This window comes from Coenobita brevimanus, chromosome 55 (assembly GCF_032717465.1).
Source record: "Coenobita brevimanus isolate Jiangsu-jjx chromosome 55, ASM3271746v2, whole genome shotgun sequence".
NCBI lineage: Eukaryota > Metazoa > Arthropoda > Malacostraca > Decapoda > Coenobitidae > Coenobita > Coenobita brevimanus.
In genome coordinates, this window is record NC_137008.1 from 34783611 (window position 1) to 34807120 (window position 23510).

Genomic DNA, 23510 nt, shown 5'->3' on the forward strand with positions numbered 1-23510 from the left:
GTGGGGGAGAAGGAGTGTGGAGGGCTTCCCCACTGTCACTCCTCTTCCCTCTGCCTTTACCCTTTCCCTTTCCCTTACCCTTACGGCCTTGAGGAACATTAGGGGGCTGTGGGGATGAAGTAGTGGAATATTGGGGAGCAGAAGACGTGCTGGGGAGTGGTTCCTCCCCACCTTCCCCCTCCATGACAACACCACGTGCTTTCTCACGCACCCTAGCTCGACCACGTGTTAGGGGATATTGGGGAGCATAGGACGTGCTTGGGAGTGGTTCCTCCCCACCTTCCCCCTCCATCACAACCCCATGTGATACTGAACGCACCCACACTCGCCCACGTGATACACTACGCCGCCTCACACTACCTAGGGAGAGCAATGGCTAACTCACGTCACTCTCACTTTCCCTAATCCTCCCTGTACTTTCCCTTTCACTCCCCACTCCCTCCACGGCACTTCCTAACTCCCCAAACAAAATATTAGGTCCATACCTGCTCGTCCGACGTGGTGTGCTCTCTGGGCCATGATGAGTGATTACTTCACATCCATACCACGTGGCAGCACGTCCCACGACTCCGTCCTCGTCCTCGTCATCGTCATCGAAATCTGGTTCCAAATCACATTGGGGATAGACATAGGATGTTCCACGTGGTTTCTTGGCCGGCTGCCCCTCTCTAGCAGCACGGTAAGTCACGTACTGCCGCTTCACAGGAGACGGGACTTCTTCGTCACTGCTGGCGGTTTCTTCCTCCTCTGGCTGCACATAATCTTTATCCACAACCTCGTCGTCCAGTGGGGAATCACTGTCGCCTGTAAAGGCGTTCAGGGCGGCTTGAATTTTGCCCTCTGAGAGACCTCTCTTAGCCATGTCTGAGCAGGACCATTGCTACCAGGTGAGTGGATGAGTGGCTGGTTAGCACGGGTCGCGCGGGGTCGCCGAGTGTCCCCGCCTGGTGGCAGGTAGGGGAAGGTCATGTGAGGATACGTACTGGAAATCAAGCGCGAAATTTGAAAATTGTCGAAATTATGCACTTTGCAATTGCACGACGTACCAGTACGTCGCCAGGACTGGCAAATGCAAATCATTGCAATGTACCCATACGTCGACGGGACGGGGCGGGTTAAATAACAATAGGAAAATAACTAAAAGAGTTGGGCTCCTCGAACCACCTGACATTTGCCTATGCGGTGTGGATGGCTCAGAATTTCAGGTCAAAGGAAAGATCACACTAGAAGTACAACTTGATAAAGCCTTAAGACCTTTTGACGTGGAGTTTCACGTCACTAATGATCTTAAGTATCCAGCGTACACTCTCATTGGCTTTTCGACAATGGCCAAAGCAACTATTGCTCTCCTCCCTGCTTCTCATTGTGTACATGTCAATGGTTTCCCAATATCTAGTATGGAATATCCACGTCCGGTACTTTCCCAAACCAACTCAGTTATTAAATCTCACGTGATTCCAACATTACTCGAGAGTAAACAGGTACACACACCGTTACCTGAACAGCCAAGTACACTACCATCTAGTACTACATCCTCTGAGCATTCAACCGTAGATCGTATCAACCCCTCTAACAGTGGCACACTTGTCAACTCAGACACGTCTCATTTAACTACCTCACACAGTGTGACTGATGTTTTACAACACGAAGAGATAAGACGTGCAGTAACAAATCAGTGCATAATTTTGTTGCCGCACAAATTTACCAAGGTCTCTGTCCGTGTTGTGGGTGCGAAAGCAGGAGTGCATGTACTAACCTTACCTGAGACGTGTTGTATGAATGGCTTAGCTTATGAGTCGGCATTGTGTACGGTGCTAGAGGATGGTTTATGCTACTTGTACAGTCGTGGCCATAAATAATCACCTATCCCCCTGTACTTTGTGCCTCAGACTGGCTCCTTTATGCTCGGCAAGTCACACTGGAGTAAGAGGGGCTGAGAGCGAGGGGCCAGAGAGAGAAGGGAAGGTGGGCGGGGGGACGAGCGATGGTGCTTGGGTGGAGTGAGGGAGGGGAGGGAGGGTAGGTAGGGAGAATGAATACTGTTCGTCACTGTGGAGTGGATATGGAGTGGTTGCATTGAGGCAGTTGGACAAAATTCAAAATAAAGCCATTAGATTAGTCAATAATCCTGCCATTACGCAGGACCCTCCTCCATCATTAGTACCGGTACGTAGAGATGTTGCTTCTCTAGCATTATTTTACCGCTATTTCTACCGTAAGTGCTCTGACGAACTTGCTTCAATTGTGCCTCCCCTTCATATCTTTTCCCGAAATATTCGTGCAGCTGGGCCTCATAATTCGTCTATTCTCTTCATTCAGGGTATCAGATAAAGGAGTTACTATTCGCTAGATAATGCTGCATTACACCTTGTGTAGCGGCGTCAGACAACAAACTTCCGATAGGTGATGATATCAAGGACTGGCTCGTGAGAGAAGTAAACTGACGTGACAGATCAGATGGTGATATCAAGGACTGGCTCGTGAGAGAAGTATACTGACGTGATATCAAATACTAGTGCAGAGCCATCGAGATTGTGTGGGCCCAGATTGTCAACGCGAGGAAGCCAGAGAACGAGAGGATACGGGCCCGCATCCTTCAGGACCAGCACACCAAGGACGAATGGGAGCTGTTCAAACGAAACCAGCAAACCATCGACAACATTGTTTCCCCGGTGCCGCGACGCCTGCATGAGGTTTTTAAGGCATGAGGCCACTGGACTACTTACTAAGCCTTTCCTGGTTGCTTTCGCCTGACCAGCGTCGGTAACTATTGACACAGATATATTCTGGAAGTTTGGGTAGGATTTTGTTTCATTTTCCCTCTAACAGATTATGAGAGATACCGTTATCATAACCATCCATGAGCACAGACATCAAATTTATTTACCTTTTGTGCACAGTTATTTTAAGTAGCCTTTTAATATGAAGATGTCATTAAATGATTATTGAATTGACATGATGGTGACTGTATAGAGGGAGTGTATACCGCGAGGGTGATCATATTTACAGTGAACACAGCCATGTCAAAGGTTGTATATAATATTATTTCCAAAAAGTAGTTACATGTAAGGGTAGAGGACGTTTCTTACACAAACATTACGGAAGTCAAAGCCATCAAGATTCCATTCTGCGTCTGAAGTCAAAATACACGGATAAACACAAATATCTGGCTCTGCACCAATGATTGATATCACATCAGTATATTTCTCTCACGAGCCAGTCCATGATATCACCACCTATCTAAAGCTTGTTATCTGACGCCGCTATACAAGGTATGATGCACCTTAATCTACAGAATAGCAACTCCTTTGTATGATGCCCTGAATGAAAGAAAATTGACAAATTATGTGGCCACAACTTCGTATTTCATTCTCCCTCCCCTACCTACCCTCCCTCCTCTCTCTCAATCCACCCCAGCACCACCCCACATCCCCCCACCCACCTTCCCTTCTCTCTCTGGCCCCTCTTACTCCAGTGTGACTTGCCGCGCATAAACAAGCCAGTCTGAGGCACGGGGTACAGGAGGATAGGTGATTATTTATGGCCACGACTGTACCTTGCCAACATTACCAACGCCACGCTAAAGTTACGAACGGGAACACAGATTGGTGATTTCTTGGTATACCCAGCAGCCGTACGCGTGTGCCAGGATTTCCCACGCTCTGTTGCTGATCGATGTGTGCTCAGTTGCTCAGTCTACCGATATTGCATCTAATCTTGAATCTCATGTGAAACAGAGCGATTATCGCGAACACAGAAGTCAATTAATTAATCTTTTGCGAGACTATCGCAAAGTCATAGCCCTACCCGGTGAGAATATAGGGAAGACCGATTTCATAAAGTGTCACATTACATTACAGCCGGAGCTCAGCCAGTATACTGTATATACCTGCCTACCGTTTACCACATAGCCAACGTCAACAAGCTGATCGTCTTGTTCAGGACATGTTGGATAATGAGGTCATTGAACACTCTGATAGCCCGTGCTGCCCGTGGAACACCCTGCTATGTCTGGCTCCAAAGAAAGGTGGTGAGTTACGACCAGTGATAGATTACAGACGCGTGAATGCACTAGCTGTCCCCGACAGATTTTCAATTCCTGTACCCACTAATTTGCTGGAATCCTTAGGCGAAAACAATTGTCTTTTTTCCTCCCTAGATCTTTTAAGTGGCTACTGGCAAGTCGAGATGGAAAAATCATCTCGCCCTATCACCGCCTTCAGTACTCCATCAGGACATTACCAATTCCGTAGACTTCCATTCGGTTTGAGAAATGCACCTTCAGCGTTCATGCGGCTAATTCATACAGTTTTCGCCGGCATGATAGGTCACTCAGTTTTTGCTTATCTAGATTATGTCATAATCGCTAGTCACTCGGTGGAAGAACACTTAGAAAAATTGGCCGAAGTGTTCACTAGACTCAGACAAGCTGGACTTAAGATCAAACTATCAAAGTGTGACTTTTTACGTAAGAAACTCCAATTCCTAGGACATGTTGTTGACCCTCACGGAATTCATAAATCAGATGACAAGGTTAGAGCCGTGACAAATTTCTCAACTCCAACCAACACCGACGCTGCACGCAGTTTCCTCGGTCTCAGTGGGTATTACAGAAGATTTATGAAAGGGTACGCCCAGATAGCTGCGCCGTTAACAAAATTGCTAAAGAAGGATGCGTCTTTTGTGTGGGCTGATGAACAGGCGACCGCATTCACAACACTGAAAAATGCTCTAGCACAATCACCAGTTTTGGCATTCTCTGGTTATTCAAAACCATTTCTTCTGTACTGATGCTTCCGGAGTAGGCCTAGGTGCCGTTCTCATGCAATATGACTCCGAAGGGAAGAAACGTGTCATTGCCTATGCTAGCCGTGTGCTAAACTCAGCAGAAAAGAATTACAGTGTAACTCACTGGGAAGCCCTTGCCGTGGTCTGGTCCCTAAAACATTTCCGCGACATCACTTACGGTTATCCTGTTCACATCCAAACCGACCATCTTCCCTTATGTGACCTGTTTCGGGGACGTAACCTTACCGGTCGACTTGCACGTTGGGCAGTCACTGTGACTGACTATAATCCGACATTTGAATACGTTCCTGGGAAATCCAATGTCGTAGCCGATGCCCTCTCGCGGCATGTAGCCACAGTCTTAACCGGTTGCGATATAAATTTGGCGTTCAATTACGACACACTACATAGGTTCCAGCATGTGAACCCCATATGGTCACAGGTCATATATTTTCTAGGGTCAGGCGATGATTCTTCTCTGCCAAAGTTACCAGTCCCTGTATCTGATTTCTTCCACAACATTGAATTGCTCTATAAAGACTCAGTAATGAAAGGTAACAACATACCTCATCGCGAAGTTAAGCAACTAGTCATTCCAACAGACTTAATTCCTGCTGCTCTTCATTTAATCCACGACACCCCTCATGCATCACACCCTGGTAAAGACGGAAGCTTACGGCAAGCACGTCTGTCATATTATTGGCCCACTATGCGAAAGGATATAGAAGCGCACTGCGATGCAAGTTTATCATGTGCCCGTCATAAGAGGACAACCTGTCAACCTGCTCCTATACTGCAGTACCCATGTACCATCAAAACCTTGCAAACTGTCTCTCTTGATCTTCTGAAACTGCCTCGAACAGAATCTGGCTTCGTTTATCTATTAGTGGTGGTCGATCATTTCTCCAGATTTGTTATCTTAGTTCCATTGCCTGAAAAATCTGCTAACGCAGTAGCACATGCCTTTATTAATTCAGTAATTTGCCCTTTCACAACACCAGAAGTAATTTTAACTGATAACGGATCAGAGTTCAATAATTCAGTACTGGAAGAAATTTGTCTTCGATACGGAATTAAGAAATGCAATATAGTGGCCCATCATTCAGCCTCGAATGGCCTAGTAGAGCGCCAGAATAGGAAGATATTGGAGAGTCTGTGTCACATAGTGGAAGATCAGACTCCCACCTGGGACGAGTGGATTCCGCAGGTAGCTGCTTCAATTAATTCATCCATCAATAAGTCAATTGGAGAAACACCATTCTTTGTCATCTATGGCTTTGACAAAAGACTAACTTATTCACTGTCGCAATCCAAACCGGATCCGATCTACGACTACGATAACTACGTGTGAGTCAACCTGTCCAACTTCCAGAAAATTCATAAATGTATTCAGGATAATCTGACCCTTACAAATGAGGAGATGGTACGTAACCAACATGCCGCTGCCACAGATGTTGCCATCCAAGTAGGTGACTTAGTTTTCGCCCTAGATCATGACAGAGAATCAAAACTAAACAGCAAATTCTTGGGTCCCTTCCGTGTCATATCTCGTAAAGGTAATAAATTCGAATTAAGAGATCCGCACAAGGCAGAGACGACATGAGTGCATGCAGATGATCTCAAACGTGCATCAAAACGCATAGTTTTGGATGAGCCACTAAGAGAGACCACATCTCCACAACAAACTCCCACTCAACCTTCTTCCTCTTCTCTAAGTCCTCCTTCTGACACTACTATTCAACCTTCCCCTACTGTTAATAACTATCGTGCAATATTGCGCTCTGCCACTAAGTCCCTTGCATAACGTTATCATCTCACACTGTCGTTACCATCTGTATTAACATCACCTCTGACATCAACTCATTTTATAGGATAGATGCTGTGGGTCTACGTGCTGGCAGTGCTGACTCTGGTCGGGTCTGGATCGGGTGAGGACGATGGTGCCGTACGGCCCAGGGCCTTGGTTGGCGCAGGAGGGGAGGTAATGGTGGTGAAAAATGTAGTCTCCTTGCGCTACGACCTAGAGCCGCTGGCCGCCGTGGCCATCGCCCTGCCTGACTTTGCACGTCAGCTAGACGACCTGCAGGGACTCCTGTCAGATATTAAAAATCGACATCCCACAGACACATTTTTGTACCCACTCTACCTACACATCTACTGGAAGTTAGATTATATTCATTATCAGTTCACCCATCTCCAAGATTCCTTCCCTCACTAAACGCCTGTGGGTCGCTCACGAGTGAAACGTGGACTTTTGGACCTTGGAGGAGAAATTCTCAGCAGATTATTTGGTGTAGCGACTACCCATGACCTTTCTGGATTTAAGGAAAACTTATTTCAGTTAGCAAATGCCCTACAGTCCCAGGAAAAGGTGTTAAGTGTTCAACATTCTATGCTACAAGAGATGACACACCATTTAAATGATGTTACAAATCTATCTATCTATCTATACCCCGACGCCCTAATCCCGCAAAGGGTGGCCGCAGACAAAACGCCTCCAAGTCGCTCTGTCACCCACCATTTGACTACCCTCCCCCCAACTCACTCCCCCCCTCCCTCATATACCTCACAACTCCATCCATCCACCTCATCCTCGGTCTACCCCTCCCTCTCCCTCCCTCCACCTCACCTATATACACCCTCTTAGTCAGTCTTTCATTCTCCATTCTCTCCATATGTCCAAACCACCTCAGTGTATTTCTCCTAATCTTCTCAACCACATCCACATCCACCCCACAACGTTCCTTTACTTCTTCATTTGTCAACCTGTCCCTCCATGTCACTCCACATGCTCCTCTCAAGTAACTCATTTCCACTGCTTTCACTCTTGACTTGTTCCCCTCTTGCAAGGTCCACGCCTCGCTTCCATACGTCAGGGTTGGGATCACAGTACTATCATGCAGTGACTTCTTAACTTCCATACTCACCTCCCTATTTCTCATCACTGCTTTCAGTGAACCAACAACCTTCCTTCCCTGCTGTACCCTTTAACGCACTTCATCCCCCAAAGTTCCATCCTTACTCATCACACTACCTAAGTACTTGAATGCATTCACATTCTCCATATCCTCACCATCCAACCTCACTGTACACTCTGTGACTTCATTCCTCTCAAACACCATAACTTTACTTTTGTTTACATTAACTTTTTCAGTTTCCTCCTCCTACACACTGTCCCAAATCCATTCACCAAACCTTGCAACTCCCATTCATCTTCACTCAACAATACTGTATCATCAGCAAACACCAGCACCGGAAACTTCCAAATCTCACCCTCATTCATTAGAGCCACCCCCATAATATAAATAATTTTACATTTATTCTTAAGCGTGAAGTATCAAAGGTAAATATTATATCAGAGTTGATGTATGTTACATTACATGTAGATAATTAGCAGGTTTCTCTGGACTCTCTTGTCTCCCAAATTTCTAGTCTAATTCGTATTTTAGTCAATGCTGTTGATAGTCGTGTGACCCTAGATTTAGTATCTCTCTCTGACCTTCGTTCTACCTTGGAATGGGCTCACTCAACATTCGGCTTGTCTCCTATGATTCCAATTTCCTCTTTAGAACACTACTACCCAATCCTAGAGGCCACATTCCTTACTAAAGATATAATTGTTCATATTCCTCTTCGTTCTTCCATCACATTCGATCTCTTTCACATCATTCCTTTTCCTTTCTGGTACAATAATTCCCTGGTACAAGCCTGTCTCCTCAGAGTACTTTCTTCTCTCCCACGATCATCTCTATATTGCCTTCATATCCTCAAGTGACCTCGGCAGATGTGCCCTTCTCACACCCAACTCTCGAGTTTGTGCTGCGTACCACCTAACAATTTTTCCTGGCAGCGTTGCTCCTTGCGAATCTGCCTTAGTCTGTAACTTCTCAGTACAACCTGTCTGTACCTTTCTTCCGGTTCCCAAAGGCGAGGTACACCATGCTCGTCTAAATCACATCCACTATTTCTTCTTTAGTGTCTCAACTCCTGTCAGTCTTATTTGTCCAGGGATCCCTGTCCGTTCACTATCCGCAATTGGTTTATATAAGGCCCCTGATTACTGTACAGTAAAGTCTGAGTCTGTAATAGCCCATGCTACACATTATCACTTCGCACTTCGCTCCCACAAGTGTGACATCTTCAAACCTATTAATACTACCTGTCATCTACCAACAGACAATCTTTCCATCACATCAGACAATCTACGTATGTTAAAATTTCTAAATCGGTCTGATTTCATTATGAACCAGTTCTCTTCAGTTTTAACCACTCCTGGTCACATCCAGTCTTTGTATTCCCTCCGGTGGTCTTATGTTTTCTAGGTTTTATTGCAACTGTATGTATCCTGTACTGTTGTGTCAAGCGAATGGACAAAAGGTTGCATGAGATCCGTGTAGCAACAAGGTTAGTGCGACAACCAAGAGACCTGGAAACTGATAGTTCTAAGTAACACTCCTTTTGTGATTATTAGTACTTAATATATATATGTATATACTAAAACATCCAGTTGTAAATTGATCAAACCTATATGTGTATGCTATCTTTCCAACATGGCCACGTACTGTAAATATATTAATCCCTTCTTACATCCAGCTTCTTGAATAATGTAATAATATCTCATTTATTATTATACTCCCATGTAGTCCCGGTTGACTGTATACTCAGACCACTTGCATTCTTGCCATATTATGACTTAATGCTTCGCCACTGTGTCAGGAGACACACTTTTTGATGAGGGGGAAAATTGTTTGTAACCAATTGTAAATATTATGTAGTGTCTAAATAGAGTATGTAAGTAATTGTTGTTATAATTGTAAGTAGGGTCCAAGTAGGGCGCCACCGCCCTGTTATGTCTATGATGAGCGCGTATTATGCCTACCTTGAATGAATCACGTCTTTTGTGATCGCACCACCGCTCTAGCCGGATGAGAGCCGGCGAGAAGTAGCAGTCTGTAAGGGTCTGGGGTTGGACACGGGTGATGTCAGGTGCTGTTGTATAAAGATTCAAGACAGTGTTTAATATATCATCAGAAAACTCGCCGAGACTTTGTCCTCACCTACGACTGGCGTCAAGGGGCTTTAACAAGTATTAACACATGGGCCCCACTGTTCTGCACAGCTCCCCGGACGGCACGCCTCTCATGCCTGGCCGCCACCTGGAGCTCCCTGCATAGGCCCTCTCACCCATGGGCCGTGGTCTCCTCTACGTCAGAAGTGTGAGTGACAGGTCTCGTGATTATATACCTCCCCAGTGCTGTGAACCCCCTCCCCCTTTAGTGAACTACTAGTGAACCGTTCTCCTGTGATCCTTTCCCCTACCCCCATACACGGCACACACCCTCCCCCCCCCCCTTCATAGTGTTCCCCCCTTGCCGTCGAGCCCCTGTGAATCACATGAGGAGCGTATCACCCCAGCCCCGGGTTGAGACCCCCCCCCCCATCGGACGGGGACAGACGAGCCCGTATCACTCACGTAACACAGCAATATCTCGGTACTACATCCTCCCCCCCCCTCTCCTCCCTGCCCCCGGCCCGGCCCCACAGAGAGAAACCCTCCCTATCCCAGTGTGACCTATGGTATATTCTCGGCTTGTGTGACGCATGTATAGAGGCTAAGCTAGCTAAGGACTTCCGTACATGTCACGCAGAGATGTTGTATTAGCTAGGACCCGTCTATGTCACACGAACACCTAGGCTTAGGAACTGTTCCTGTGGGCATACTGGGTTGTGTTGTAGGTAAATCTGTCTATGTTGATGTAGTATCTATATAGGTGAAATATTGCCTGTGATACTGTGAGGAAATAACCCAGATGTGAGACAATGATGCTGAACTAGGTGGACAGTGATTGAGATCAATATCAGTGTAAGGCATTGTGTAATTTCGACTCTGGTCATAGAATGCTGTGTGTGTAATTGTTCTCTATCAAAATATTAGTGTATGTGTTCACTCGTGGTGTTTGTGTTTCCCTTCCTTGCTAGTGCTGACCCAGTCAGGAATTAAGGACCCAGAGTTGCACTGTGACTGGACCCGAGAAGTCGGGACACAGAACGCGCAGCATAACAATGGAAAGAAAAAAAAGCAAATAGACTCACCAGAAATTATAAATAGAGTTAATCTCAAAACGACAGGCCCAACACTTCAGATCGATGCTCTTGCCAAATAATTTTTCTAGACCTCTAATGAACAATAAACTCGGTGTATGGGGAACCAATTAATGTTTTATATTATATATCTCACTACTGCTATATATTCACTTTTTCCTAATAGTATATATCTGATAATCAATACGTATAAAATATTCCTGTAAATGATTTATTGCCATCCGCAGTGATTTTACTTTCGAAAATATGGATAATAATGTTACACGAACCGTCATACTGCGAAAGATGCCTCTTTAAAGCTCTTCTTATAAAGACAAAAATAATATCCGTTTTATCTCTAAATTTCCAAGTTGTTTTCACGTCTCTAATCAAAGGATACTCTTTGGGCTTGAACCCCTCAAATGCCAACATTCTTAACCTGTGAATCGATTTCACCCTTCCTACGTTGAAGTTGTCGGAGTTAGTTCGGTCTGAGGGAGGCTGGAAGTGGCTGCGGGTTAGGGCGGAGGTGAGGAGGTGGTGGGCGGAGGGGGACAGGACGTGGGAGGGGTGCGGGGCGGCAGGGGTGTTGGGTGGTCGCGTGGTGTGGGGCTCAAGGCTAGCGGCATGGCCAGAGTAGAGCATGGTGAGGCGGTTATGGGTAGAGTCGGGTGTGAGAGAGGGAGGGGATGTGGCCGGGGTGGGGATGGTGGTTGTGGTAGGGGTGCTGGGTGAGGATAGAGAGGGGTAGAGGTAGAAGGAGTAGGAGTCGTCGGATTCTGGTGGAGAGGTGGGGGGCAAAGTCAGCGGGTGGCGGGTTGGTATGGGAGGTGTCTGAAAACGACATACGTGGCAATTCCCGTAGGTGTGGGTGGTGTTGTGCTACTGGACAGTGATCTGGTACAGGTTTGGGACTTTATGATTTCGTAGAGGCCTGTATTGCGGGGGGCCAGTTTATGTGGTGTTGGGAGCTTGGCGACCATGACGAAATCGCCCAGTTTGTAGGGGTTGGTAGTCGCGGTGTTGGGGGCCAGGTCTTGCGTGGTTTGCAGGTGGTGGAGCTTGCACTTGAGGTGATGAAGGGGGTCAGAAGAGGTGGGGTTGGTGGGTGATTGCAGATGATGGTGGAGAGGCAGGAGCAGAGGCGCCTTGCAGAATACCCGCTCGTGGGGTGTGATTCCATCCTCGCAGGGGAAGGTGTTCACACCCCACTACATTATTTTGATGTGTGCCGGCCAATCATCGTTTTGCGTGGCTTGCATTCTGGTCCGCACTTGGTTAAGTAATGTGTGGTGGCTCCACTCACAAATGCCGTTTCTTTGGGCCAGTATGGGGAGGAATGCGAGATGCTGTACCCGAAGAGGGTGGATAGTTCAGCCCAGACCTTTCCTGTGAATTCCGGGGCATTGTTGGAGTGGAGGGCTTGGGGAATGCAGAAATATGGGAACACGTGGCGAGTCAGAGCATCGGTGATGGCGAGGGCATGGTGTTCTTTTGCCGGACACACAATTAAGAACATGGAATACGTATCCACAAATGTGATTATATATTTGTAGCCCGACTTGCGTGGGAGGGCCAACGACATCCACGGATAGCAGCTGCCAGAGCTTGCTGACCAGGATGTGGCCGGACGGGCCTGGAGTCCTAGTGGTATCTTTTCCCGGGGCACAAGCTCTGCAGGATTGCACGACCTGCTGCGCGAGTTTAGAGGGGTTCATGGCCCAAAAGATGTTGTTAAAAACTTGGAGGAGCTTTTTGGTGCCGACGTGAATCCCATTATCGGCGTGGAGGTGTGTGAGGGTATCAGGGGGAGTGTCGGGGTCTAGGGCAATGTGGCCCGAATGGGTGTATAGGTAGTCATCGTGCCGTTGTAGTTTCGAGAATACGTGGCTGGGCACCCAATCAGGGCAATCCTTGGCTTGCCAGCATTGCATGAGGGTGGAGGTGGTCTGGACAGCATTGATAGGGAGGCGGAAGAGGGCATCGGCATTAGTGTGGAGTTTGCCGGGCCGGTATGCTATGTCAAAATTAAACTCTTCAAGAGTTTCTCTCCAGCAAATTATTTGTGCGTTTTTGGTGTCCAACTGGCGCAGCCATTGCAGGGATTGGTGATTCGTGATGATGGTGACGTGGCTGCCTGCCAGATAAGCTCAGAAATATTCCAGGGCCCAGATAATGCCCAAGCATTCCTGCTTGGTGGCGGCGTAGTTCCACTCTGCCTGGTTCAAGATGCGGCTGGCACAGGCAATAATGTGTTCCTTGTCACCTTGCCTTTGTGCCAGGATGGCACCGATTGCCACTGGTGACACGTCAGTGTACAAGTGGAAAGTGAGGGTATAGTAGGGAAACACCACTATAGGGGCCTTGATAAGCTTGTCTTTGAGGGCGCGGAAGGCCTGCAGGTGGTCTTCAGTCCATGTGAAAGGATTCCCCTTTTTAGTGAGATCGTGTAGTGGCTTGGCGATGGTCGAGAACCCTTTCACAAAGCATCGGTGGTACAACACTGGACCTATGAACGCGCATACCTCATGCACATTCTGGGGCAGGAGGAGCTCGTCTATGGCCCTGAGTTTCTCCGGGTTGGGGGATATGCCTTCTCTGGATATGACGTGGCCCAGGAAGGAGACAGAGTACTGGGCTAGGACGCATTTAGACGGACAGAGTTTAAGTCTAGCTTGCCATATCCTGGAAAAAAAACTGTTGTAGGCATTGGGGATGGTCGGCCCAAGTCTTGCTGATGATTATGACGTCATCTAGGTAGGCAAGGCATATTTCCCAAGTAAGGCCACTTAACGCAGTCTCCATTAATCGGGAGAACGTGGCGGGAGCATTACGGAGGCTGAAAGGGAACACACTGAACTCATAGTGCTTCCTGTTGCTGGTGGAGAATGTTGTCTTCCCTCGGTCCTTGGGGTGGACGGAGACTTGCCAGTATCCAGATTGGAGATCATGGGTGGAGAACCAGGATGCCCCGTAGAGGGAATCAAGAGAGTCGTCAATTCCGGGCAGGGGGGTGGCATCTTTGATCATTACATCGTTGAGGCGACAGTAATCTACGCAAAAGCGCAGAATCCCGTCCTTTTTTTTCACTAGGACGCTGGCATCTTCCATATCCTTGACCTGCCGGTTTTCTTCAGCCCGTTGGGTGGGATTTTTCCTGTGCGAAGGTTGGCAGATGGGTGGTCCCGTTGTGTGGATCTCGTGGGACAGGAAGGTGGTATGGCCGATGTCCGTGGGTGCTGAAAAGATGTTTTGGAAGTCCAGAAGGAGGTGTCTAAGGTTGTCTGTTTGGTGTGGTGAGAGGTGGTCGGGGAGGGGGGGCAAGGATGGGTGGCTCGGGGGGGGAGGCTCAGGGCTCAGCCTCTTCCATTTCCCCTACCGCCAGTCCCTTAGTGAGGGTGAAGGCCGAGGTGGAGAGGTTAGCTACACGTACTGATGCGACGTTTGGGGGGAAGAAAGGTGGGGGATAGGAAGCATGAGGCGGTTGCACCCATCAGAGGGGTGGGAGAGAACATTATATAGTTCCCGGAGGTTCGATGCAAGGGGAGCCAGGCCTCGTGGTGGAGGGGGGGACAGTGGTGGAGGCGATGGTAGCGGGGAAGGTAGGGGACCAAGGCAGGGGGGAGGGTTCACTTGAGGGAAGGAAGGGGGGATGGGGGAGGTATGGTGACGTTCAGTATGGGTGGTGTTGTCGTGGTGCTGCATGTGCAGAGGGGCTGAAGGGGTGGATCTTGTGGCTTGTTAAATCATAGCCGCCTCCTGTGGCAGTCGATGTTGGCTCAGAGTTTCTGCAGTAGATCCAGCCCAAGGTAGCCATCGTAGGCACAGCAGGTAGAGTCGAATATAATGAACTGATGTTGAGAGGTCGTTTGTTGGTGTGTTTCGACACAGAGGGCCCGTGTCTCCCCATGGATAGGCAGAGGACCATCCCCCCCCAATCTATGAGGTGTGCTGAGGTGGGGAGTAGAGGGCTGAAGGCTGTGGAGAGACGGGAGTAGAAGTGGTGGTATAGACATGATCTGGCTGCTCCCGTGTCAACCAGTAGTTGAGCTTTCACCCCATTCAGCCTTACCTTATCGTAGACTGGGGGGCAGTACTTGTGTGAGGTGGCCCAAGCCGCTGTGGGGAGGTGTGGGGGCGGTCCTAAAAATCCAGCTGGGGTGAGGCGTCCTCCCCTTCATCGCCTAGTTCCGTCTCCTCGGTTTCAGGGTATTCTGTGGGGGGGTGGCGTACCCTCGGCTGGGTCATCTTCAATGGCCGATACTTTTGGTGCCCCTCGTTAGCCGCTTTGAGTGGGGCAGCCTTCACCTGCTCCCAGATGTTGTGTATGGGGCAGCAGTGGCTACATGCAGAAAACTCCCATGGGTTGATGGAGATAAGGTTTGTGGTTTCTTTGGGGTTAGGATGCTCCTTGTTGGGGATGGCCCTTGGTAGGACAGGAGCTTCCAGGGGCGCCATGTTTCTGGGGGGCATCCGGGGCTTGGAGGAGGGGGGCTTACGGGTGGGAGCTCGACTCACTGCCCCGATTTGTTGGTGGGTGGTGCGGGCAGTGAGGAGGTGCCTCACCAGCTGGATATCCTTGTCAATGTCCCCAGTTGGATCGTTGATTATAAAGTGTTCCCTAACGATGCTGGGGAGGATCCTCAAAAGGGTGTTGAACACATTTTGGTCTCGGGTGTTGGTATTTGCTTCCGGGAAGGCAGTGGTGACAAGATGTTGGGTTTGTATAAGGGTGTCGTCTAAGTTCCCAGTATATGTAAGGGCGTCTAGCTGGGAAATGGCAATGACCTTTCCAAGCGAAGGTGTGATGGCCTGTGTCTCAATTTGTTGGAACCTAGTCCCATTTCAGTTCCAGGACTATTTTTGTGGCTATGCTTGATACAATTTTCCTGAGGTGTGGGAGTGTGACTGCTATTGTCTCGTGGTCGTTTTCGAAGCTTATGTCTAGTATAGCCTTGATCATGGACATGTAGGTGTGTATATCATATAGTTCAGAGCCGAACTTAGAGAGTTGAACATATGGTTTAGCAGCCATGTTTGCGGTTTTTCCTCCTTCCTTGTTGCTCTACTGCCGGATCAAGAACCACCGCTAGCCACCAGTGTTATGCAGCATAGCCTGAGTCTGACTTCTCGGGGTCAGGTACGGTGCAGGCCTTGGGTTCTTTGTTCAGGGCTAGGCCAGAGTATGCAAACAAGGAGGGGAAGCCCAAACACTGACTGATCATAGGCACACGTATATTAACAATAAAGCAAGTTACAAAGCAATACACACTACAGACCGTGACCAAACCTAGTAGACACAGAATATTGATCAATACAGAGAAATATAACTTACACAAAGTAATATCAGACAATTACTTTGTGTACCAATACACGAGTACTGCTATGGTGGCGAGTACTTGGGGGAGGCGGTGGCTGAATTGGTAGAGAGGCGGCCTGCAGTCCTGATGGATCCAGGTTCGAATCCCAGCTGGGGCAGGGAACAGTTTAAGGATTTGAATTTCATAAAAAGCAGACTTTCCTGATCTACCAGATGACCCGCCGACATGTCGTAAAAATACCCCCGCTAATACCAATACACCAGTCCTGTATGAGACAGCCCTAGCATGTATTCAATATGGATGGTGGGTGTTAGTGCCGAAGTGGTGATATGTGGAGGTGTAGGAGGACTACTGGGCCTTGGGATAGACTACTGCCCCCGAGATATAGGCCCTGAAGCCTTTCCCCAGAGTCGGACACATAAAAAAAATAAAAATAAAAATACATACAATATATGTCAGGTGTGTCTCATTAACATACTGTATATAAAATGCAGTATAATGTCACTGAGAGCAAATCAAAACCCCCAGAAGGAGCCCACCGAGGAGCATGTACAGCACGCCTAGACTCCGGGCGACAAGGACATAAGTCCGCCCTGGCCGCGCACCCCTATGACCTGGAGCTCAGCCGCCGCCACCATAGCAGGAATACGAGACTACCTTCTGGGCGAGCCGACCACCAACAACCATGGGGTGGAGCTGTCACTCCAGCTCCAGTCAGTGCCCCTGAGACGGCCGGTAGCTGCTCAACCTCCTACAGGAGACGGGCTGCAGCTGCTCTGGAGGCATACAGGAGACGGGCTGCAGCCACTCCGGAGGCAAGCAGAAGACAGCCTATAGCTGCTCCTGCCTACGTCAGGAGATAGCCAGAAGCCGCTCTGAAGGTGCCCCTAACGAGATGGCCTGTTGCCACTTAACCTTCCTACAGGAGATGGCTTGCAGCCACTCTGGAGGCAAACAGGAGATGGCCTGTAGCTGTTCCCGCCTTCGTCAGGAGAGGGCCAGAAGCCGCTCTGAAGATGCCCCTAACAAGATGGCCTGTAGCCACTTGACCCTCCCACCGGAGATGCCCTGCAGCAGATAGCCAGGAGATGGCCGGTAGCTGCTCCTGCCTTCATCAGGAGATGGCCGGTAGCCACTCTGAAGGTGCCCCTGAGTCTGCCTGTGGCCCTAGAAGGCCATGGCCAGTAGCCGGGCCCTATGGTAGGAGACAGCCGGTAGCCGTTCCTCCATCAGGTGCTGACTCCTGCCCATCCACCTACGACCCAGAGGAAGCCCCGAGCCTGGAGGAGTACTGGAGAGGCCCCATGACTACCAACAGGCTCTTTTCCCTGCGGCTGCATCCTGAAAGGACTCGCCTGCAGGGCCTTGATGCAGGTCGACGCCGCAGCCCCCTTCTGACGGCGTCCCTGAACTCGGGGACTGCAGCCCTTGGGACCTCCAGACTGCCCCCAGGACCCCCTACACCCAGACGCCGGAGATCTTCGTACTTCATCAGGTGCCTGAGTGAGAAGTTCAGGCAGCTATTCGGCCCCAGCCCTGAGGGCCAGACTCCCGCCCCAAGCCCCCAAAGCGTGGGACGCTTTGCCACCAGCAGCCGTGGACGAGAGAGGACGCCCTTATGCGTGATCCTGTGGCCCCTGAACACAAAGGCCCCTGGCAGAACTTAGCCCCATCAGTAGTGAGGCCGAGTCACCTACGCTGCCCTTGTACCTGACCGCCACGATGCCCAGACCCAAAAAGGAGTGACAGTGAGAGCACAGTGTCTGTGACATAGTGAAGTAAAGGCAGAACAGTGAATTAACAGTGAAAAGGAAGTCAGTGAGAAAAGCATCAGTGGCAATATAAAAGAGTGGTGGAATAAACAAGGTAACAGTGAAAAGGTGAACACGGCAAGACAGTGAAATATGGGTCTATTGCTGTAAATACGCTGCCAAATCGTAATGCCGCACCACACTAAGATCATACGCAGGCCCAAGTGTTAAGGTAACAATTACCCAATGTGAAATAATGCCACCCATTTCCACCCATATATAGAACTTGGATTTCCTGCAATAATAGTGCATAACCCCCCTGCCCTAAATGCTATTCAATTTACCCGACCTTGTCCAGAGAAGTATCCTGCGCAATACGAACAACCCATATCTAGACCTAAGAATTATAATTGTCCAGTATACCTGTATTTGTGACATTATACTTTCCGCTGTAGAATTTAGTAATACACATGTAAGGTTGTTGCCCTGAGTTAATGTGTCCTGCCTTTCTCCTATTTATCTAATCTCCGCTCTATAAAGAGAACCCAGCTACACACTAGGCGTTAGAGGGACGGGAAACAGACCCTAAAACACCTAACATTACATTATACACAGAGATGGGAGTAACACAACACTTCCCTTACTGTCTATCTCGATATACACAGAGACGGAAATGTATTCTCATGCCATAGCACATCCGCGTGACACAGACGTACCTTATACCAACTACAACACATCCGTGTGACATAGACGGGATATATGCTGCCTTACGTTACATCCGTGTGACATGGAACGGAGAGAGATATCACTTACTACCTACTCGCGTGACTGGGTCAGAAGACACTATGGTGACACAGTATTCTTGCGTGACCTGGACAAAGAAAGTAAAACCCTTGGTATATTCACCCAGTGTAGCCAGGATAAGACTAAGGGGGGGGGGAGTGCATGACAAATCCGAGGCCGAGGCACAACACTGATACTTAGGGGGAGTCCACAGTGTATTGCACTGAAGAGGGGGGGTCACGTGTGGGAGCCGACCAGGGCCTCACTCCTTGGTACCAACACTAATGTTCAACGTGAGTTTTCCTGGGATTACTGTTCAATGCACAATGAAGGGGGGGGAGAGGGGCAGGGCACCACTAGGGACACTAGGGAAGGTCAGTTTCACACAGGGTCATACAATTGCACTGATGGGGGAGGTAACAACAGTCTTAGAGTCTTTCTACTCACAGGTACAGGCAGTGAGAGGCACTGGGGTGCGCCGGGGACCCGCTACACTGGCAGCTGCAGGTGGTGGCCGGGCATAGGGGGCGGGCCGTCAGGAGTGTGCTCCTGGTATAGGTCACCATCAGGATCACCACGGGTCCTGCTGGAACTGAAGGGCTGAGTGGTGGACAGCCCTTTCTCAGTAGGGGCCCTGGGAGAGGGGCAGCCCTCAGGGCTAGGGCCGAATAGGGCCAGGAGGTGCGCAGCCAGCGCCTGCCCTTCATTGTGGTGGGGGTCCTGGGGGCAAACCTGGCTAGACCCAGGCCAAGGGTGGGCTGCGGGTCAGACAGCGCCCTCACGGAGCTGGGGTCCTGTCCATGGGAGGCTGCCATCAGGGGTTGGCTGTGGCTGCCTGCATCAGGAGGAGTCTGGCAGCTGCAGCAGGTGGTAGGGGCGGCTCGCCGACACCGGGGACTGTGGTCTTGCCTTGGCGAGGAGGCCGTCAGGGATGGTCGGCAGCCGCTTGCTCTGGGGGAATCCGACAGTGTCTGTTGGTGGTAAGGGTGGTGCCGCAACGACAGGATGCCTGGCCTCGGGGTGGTCTTGCCCTGGTTGGTCTCTGGCGGGGTACCTGGAGGGAAGCAGTTCCCACCCTCTGTACAGGAGGGGTGGGGAGCGGGGCTCCTCGCTCTGCCGCGGGAAGGGCAGGCCGAGCAAGGGGGGTCACCCTCAGTAGGAACCCATTGGGTCACAGAGGGGGAGCGACCGGTGATCTGCTCCCCGGCTTGGCGGTCCTGATGGTCCCTGCCGGAGCTCCATGCCGGGGCACGAGAGGGAGACCTGGTGGGCACTTCTTCAGCCAGACAGACCTGGTGGGCATTGCCTAGGTTCCTACTCAGTACAGTGGCTGATGGAGATCCAAAGAACAGTCCTTCAGGCAGCCACTTGTCCCGAGGACGACTGGAGGGGGAGGCCTGGTGGGTCTCCTGGCTGGTGCCACAGGTCCGGTGGACTCTGTCCTCCTGCCGTCAGAGGTGCATCTGGGGGACGACTGGTGGTCTGTCCCACGAAGGTAGATCGGTGGATGCTACCCCTGGGCCCGCCTCCCTCCTGGAGAGATCCATCGTAGGTCGTTTGGGAGACGTGCCGATGTGCTGGCTCCCGAAGGTGGGTAGCAGAGGGAGGAGAACTGCTGGTCATTCCTCCCACAGTAGATCCGGAGGAAGCTATTGTGCCACTGCTCCCGTGGGGTATTGCAGGACGTGAGGCTCTGGTGGAGTCCCCCTCTCTTATGAAGGCTGATCCAGTGGATACGGTGTCCAAGGGCCTGCTTAGGACTTAACTGTTGCAAGCCCCACCCCAATTCTGGTGAGTGCTTTCTCCGTCGGAGTGTAGTGCACTCAAACTGCGTACCGCCTGGTGGTCCGGCTGCGAGGAAGAGGGGCGTTGGGTCATGGGGGAGATATATCACTCCCGCTCTGAAGGTGGAACAGCCTCCTCGTCATCTTGTGGGGTGGGGGTCACCTCCCTTTACCCTCCTCCTGGGGTAGTGGTGTCTGGCTCGGTCTGCCGAGTGGGTATTTTAGTCCTATCCTATCTTTATTTTTCAAACGGTACATTTGATAGAAACCCATGAGGTTTTCTTTCGTTTCACTAGCAACCTTAATTTCATAACTTCTCTTTGCTTTAAGTATCTCCCTCTTTACTTCTCTATTTAAAATCGCGTACTAGTTACGTAAGTGTTCCTCTCCACGTTTTACTTTTCTATATATTCCTTTCCTTTGGACTATGAGAGATTTTAATCTGTTGTTTAACCATCGAACTCTCCAACATGGTTTGATAGCAACTGTGCCAGAGCAACAGCCCAAAAGTCATCAGCATATAACTATTACTTGAAATCACAAACATCTGAATCACTCTCTTAATTTAAAATTGCTAGAAACCATGCAAAAGCTGTAATAAATCTTGCTAAATCAAACTTTCCTCAAAACCAAGCATCAAAACTACTTAACAACCCTAATGACAATAGAATATTCTGGTCAACTCTCAATTCTTTCAATAATAACTTTAACAAGTTATCATCCATTCCCCCACTAAAATCTCCAGATGTCAGCATTACAAATGACCAGCGTGGGAAAGCAGATATCTTTGCCAGTACATTTGCCAGAAATTCTACCTTAGAGGAAGCCAGCCAGAATGTTCCAGCACTAGAACTTGACTCTCCCGACATTGTTTACCTACCAACAAAGCTCCCTAATTCATGGAAAGAAGCCAATATCCACCCAGTTCCAAAGAAAGGAAGTTCCTCTGACCCCTCTGATTACAGAAAAATAGCTGTCACATCTTCTCTTGGTAAAGTTTTTGAAACTGTAATTAATAGGCACATAGTTAAACATCTTGAATCCAACAACCTAATTAGTGATAGACAATATGGTTTTCGTCAAGAAAGATCCATCATTGACATACTCAGTCTCCTGACTCATACCATCCATCAGTCAGTTGACCTACATGGTGAAACTCATGCAGTAGCCCTGGATATTTCTAAAGCTTTCGACAGAGTCTGGCACCGTTCCCTGTTGTCCAAACTCCCTTGCTATGGACTAAACTCTTTTGTTCCTTTGATTTCCTCATGTCTCAGCGATCGAAAAATGGGGGTGAGAGTGTATAGATGATGTATATTCCACTTTCCACTCAGTTAACGCCGGCGTGCCGCAGGGATCAGTTCTGGCACCAACCCTGTCCCTCGTTCATATTAATGATCTCTTATCTGTCACCCACAATCCCATCCAGGGTGACCAGATTTCTCTAGCGGGAATATGCTAGACAGAAGCTGAAATTATGCTAGATTGGCAAAAATAATGCTAAATCTTTTGCTGCTCTTAGTACGTTCGGTTTCTCTTATATTTTATGATTAACATAGTATTATTTCTACGTTTTTAACTGTATACAGTATGCACTCTTATAATTATGAACAATTCTTGTACAGAAGAACATTAAAATAAATAATTACTCAGGTTCTGAAAGTTTATTTGACAAATATTTGTGCAACATAGGTTGAAACTCTTCCTAATACAGTACATTTTCAACACTACCTGTAGAAAATAAATGCAAATTAATGTATTAATGTGTGAATTGAGTTTGAAAGTTGTAGGTTCCTATTTTTCATACATTTTGTGCAACAGGTTGAAACTTCCTAATACAGTAGGCCTACATTTTCAACACTACCTGTAGAAAATAAATGCAAATTAATGAGTGAATTGAGTATGAAAATTGTGGGTTCCTATTTTTCATACACTTTGGAACTAAATTTCCTAAGCATGATTTTATCTGGTTCAAACTTTTCACAATTTTCACTCTCTCTCCTGAGTAAAAATTGTCCTAAGCTCATTAAATTATGCTAAAAATATGCTAGATTTGATAATATGCTAATTTTATGCTAAACACAATTTTCTGGAAAAATATGCTAAAATTAGCATAATTATGCTAAATCTGGTCACCCTGAATTCCCATCCATTCATATGCAGATGACTCAACACTTCATAGTTCGTTCACACTCAGACATCCATTTACAAAGTCCGATATCTCTAACTCTCACCTCAGTACAGCCATCTCTTTAAATCAAGACTTATCTACGATCAGTGAATGGGGACAAAACAACCTTGTCTCATTTAATGCTAATAAAACTGAATATATACAGTTTACTAATAGGCAGGTATTGCCAGAATCGTATATTACCTTCAGTGCTACAAATATCCCCATTTCCAAAAGTATTGAAATTCTCGGCGTCTCGCTTAGCAATGCCCTCAGCTGGACCTCTCATGTTAGATCACTTGCTAGGGCCGCCTCGGGGAGACTTGGATTATTGTACAGAGTCCGTAACTTCTTCACTGACGAGCAGTTAGCTGTAATTTATGAGTCATGTGCGCTCTCAGCTTGAATGCTGCTCACCCTTGTGGAGCGGATGTGGAGAGGTTGCATTAAAACAAGTAGACAAGATTCAGAACAAAGCTGTTAGAATTTTTAATAACCCTGCTATTACTAATAAACTACCTCCCCTACAAGTAAGAAGGAATGTTGCCTCCCTTGCGTTATTTTAGATATTTCTACAGCAAATGCTCAGACGAAGTTGCGTCCATGGTGTCACCTCTCCATACCTTCCCTACTGCTACACGGGCAGCTGGCAGCGCTCATGACTGGAATGTCACTCAGCCACACTGCAGGATTTCTGCCTAAAATACCCGCCGCCGCCAGACCACTCACCCCGCCACCCCCCACCCCACCACCAAGCCACCACCACACCACCACCCCAGAAAGACACCACGGCGGGGTTAGTGACCCAGGACAAGAGGGTCACCAGGACACC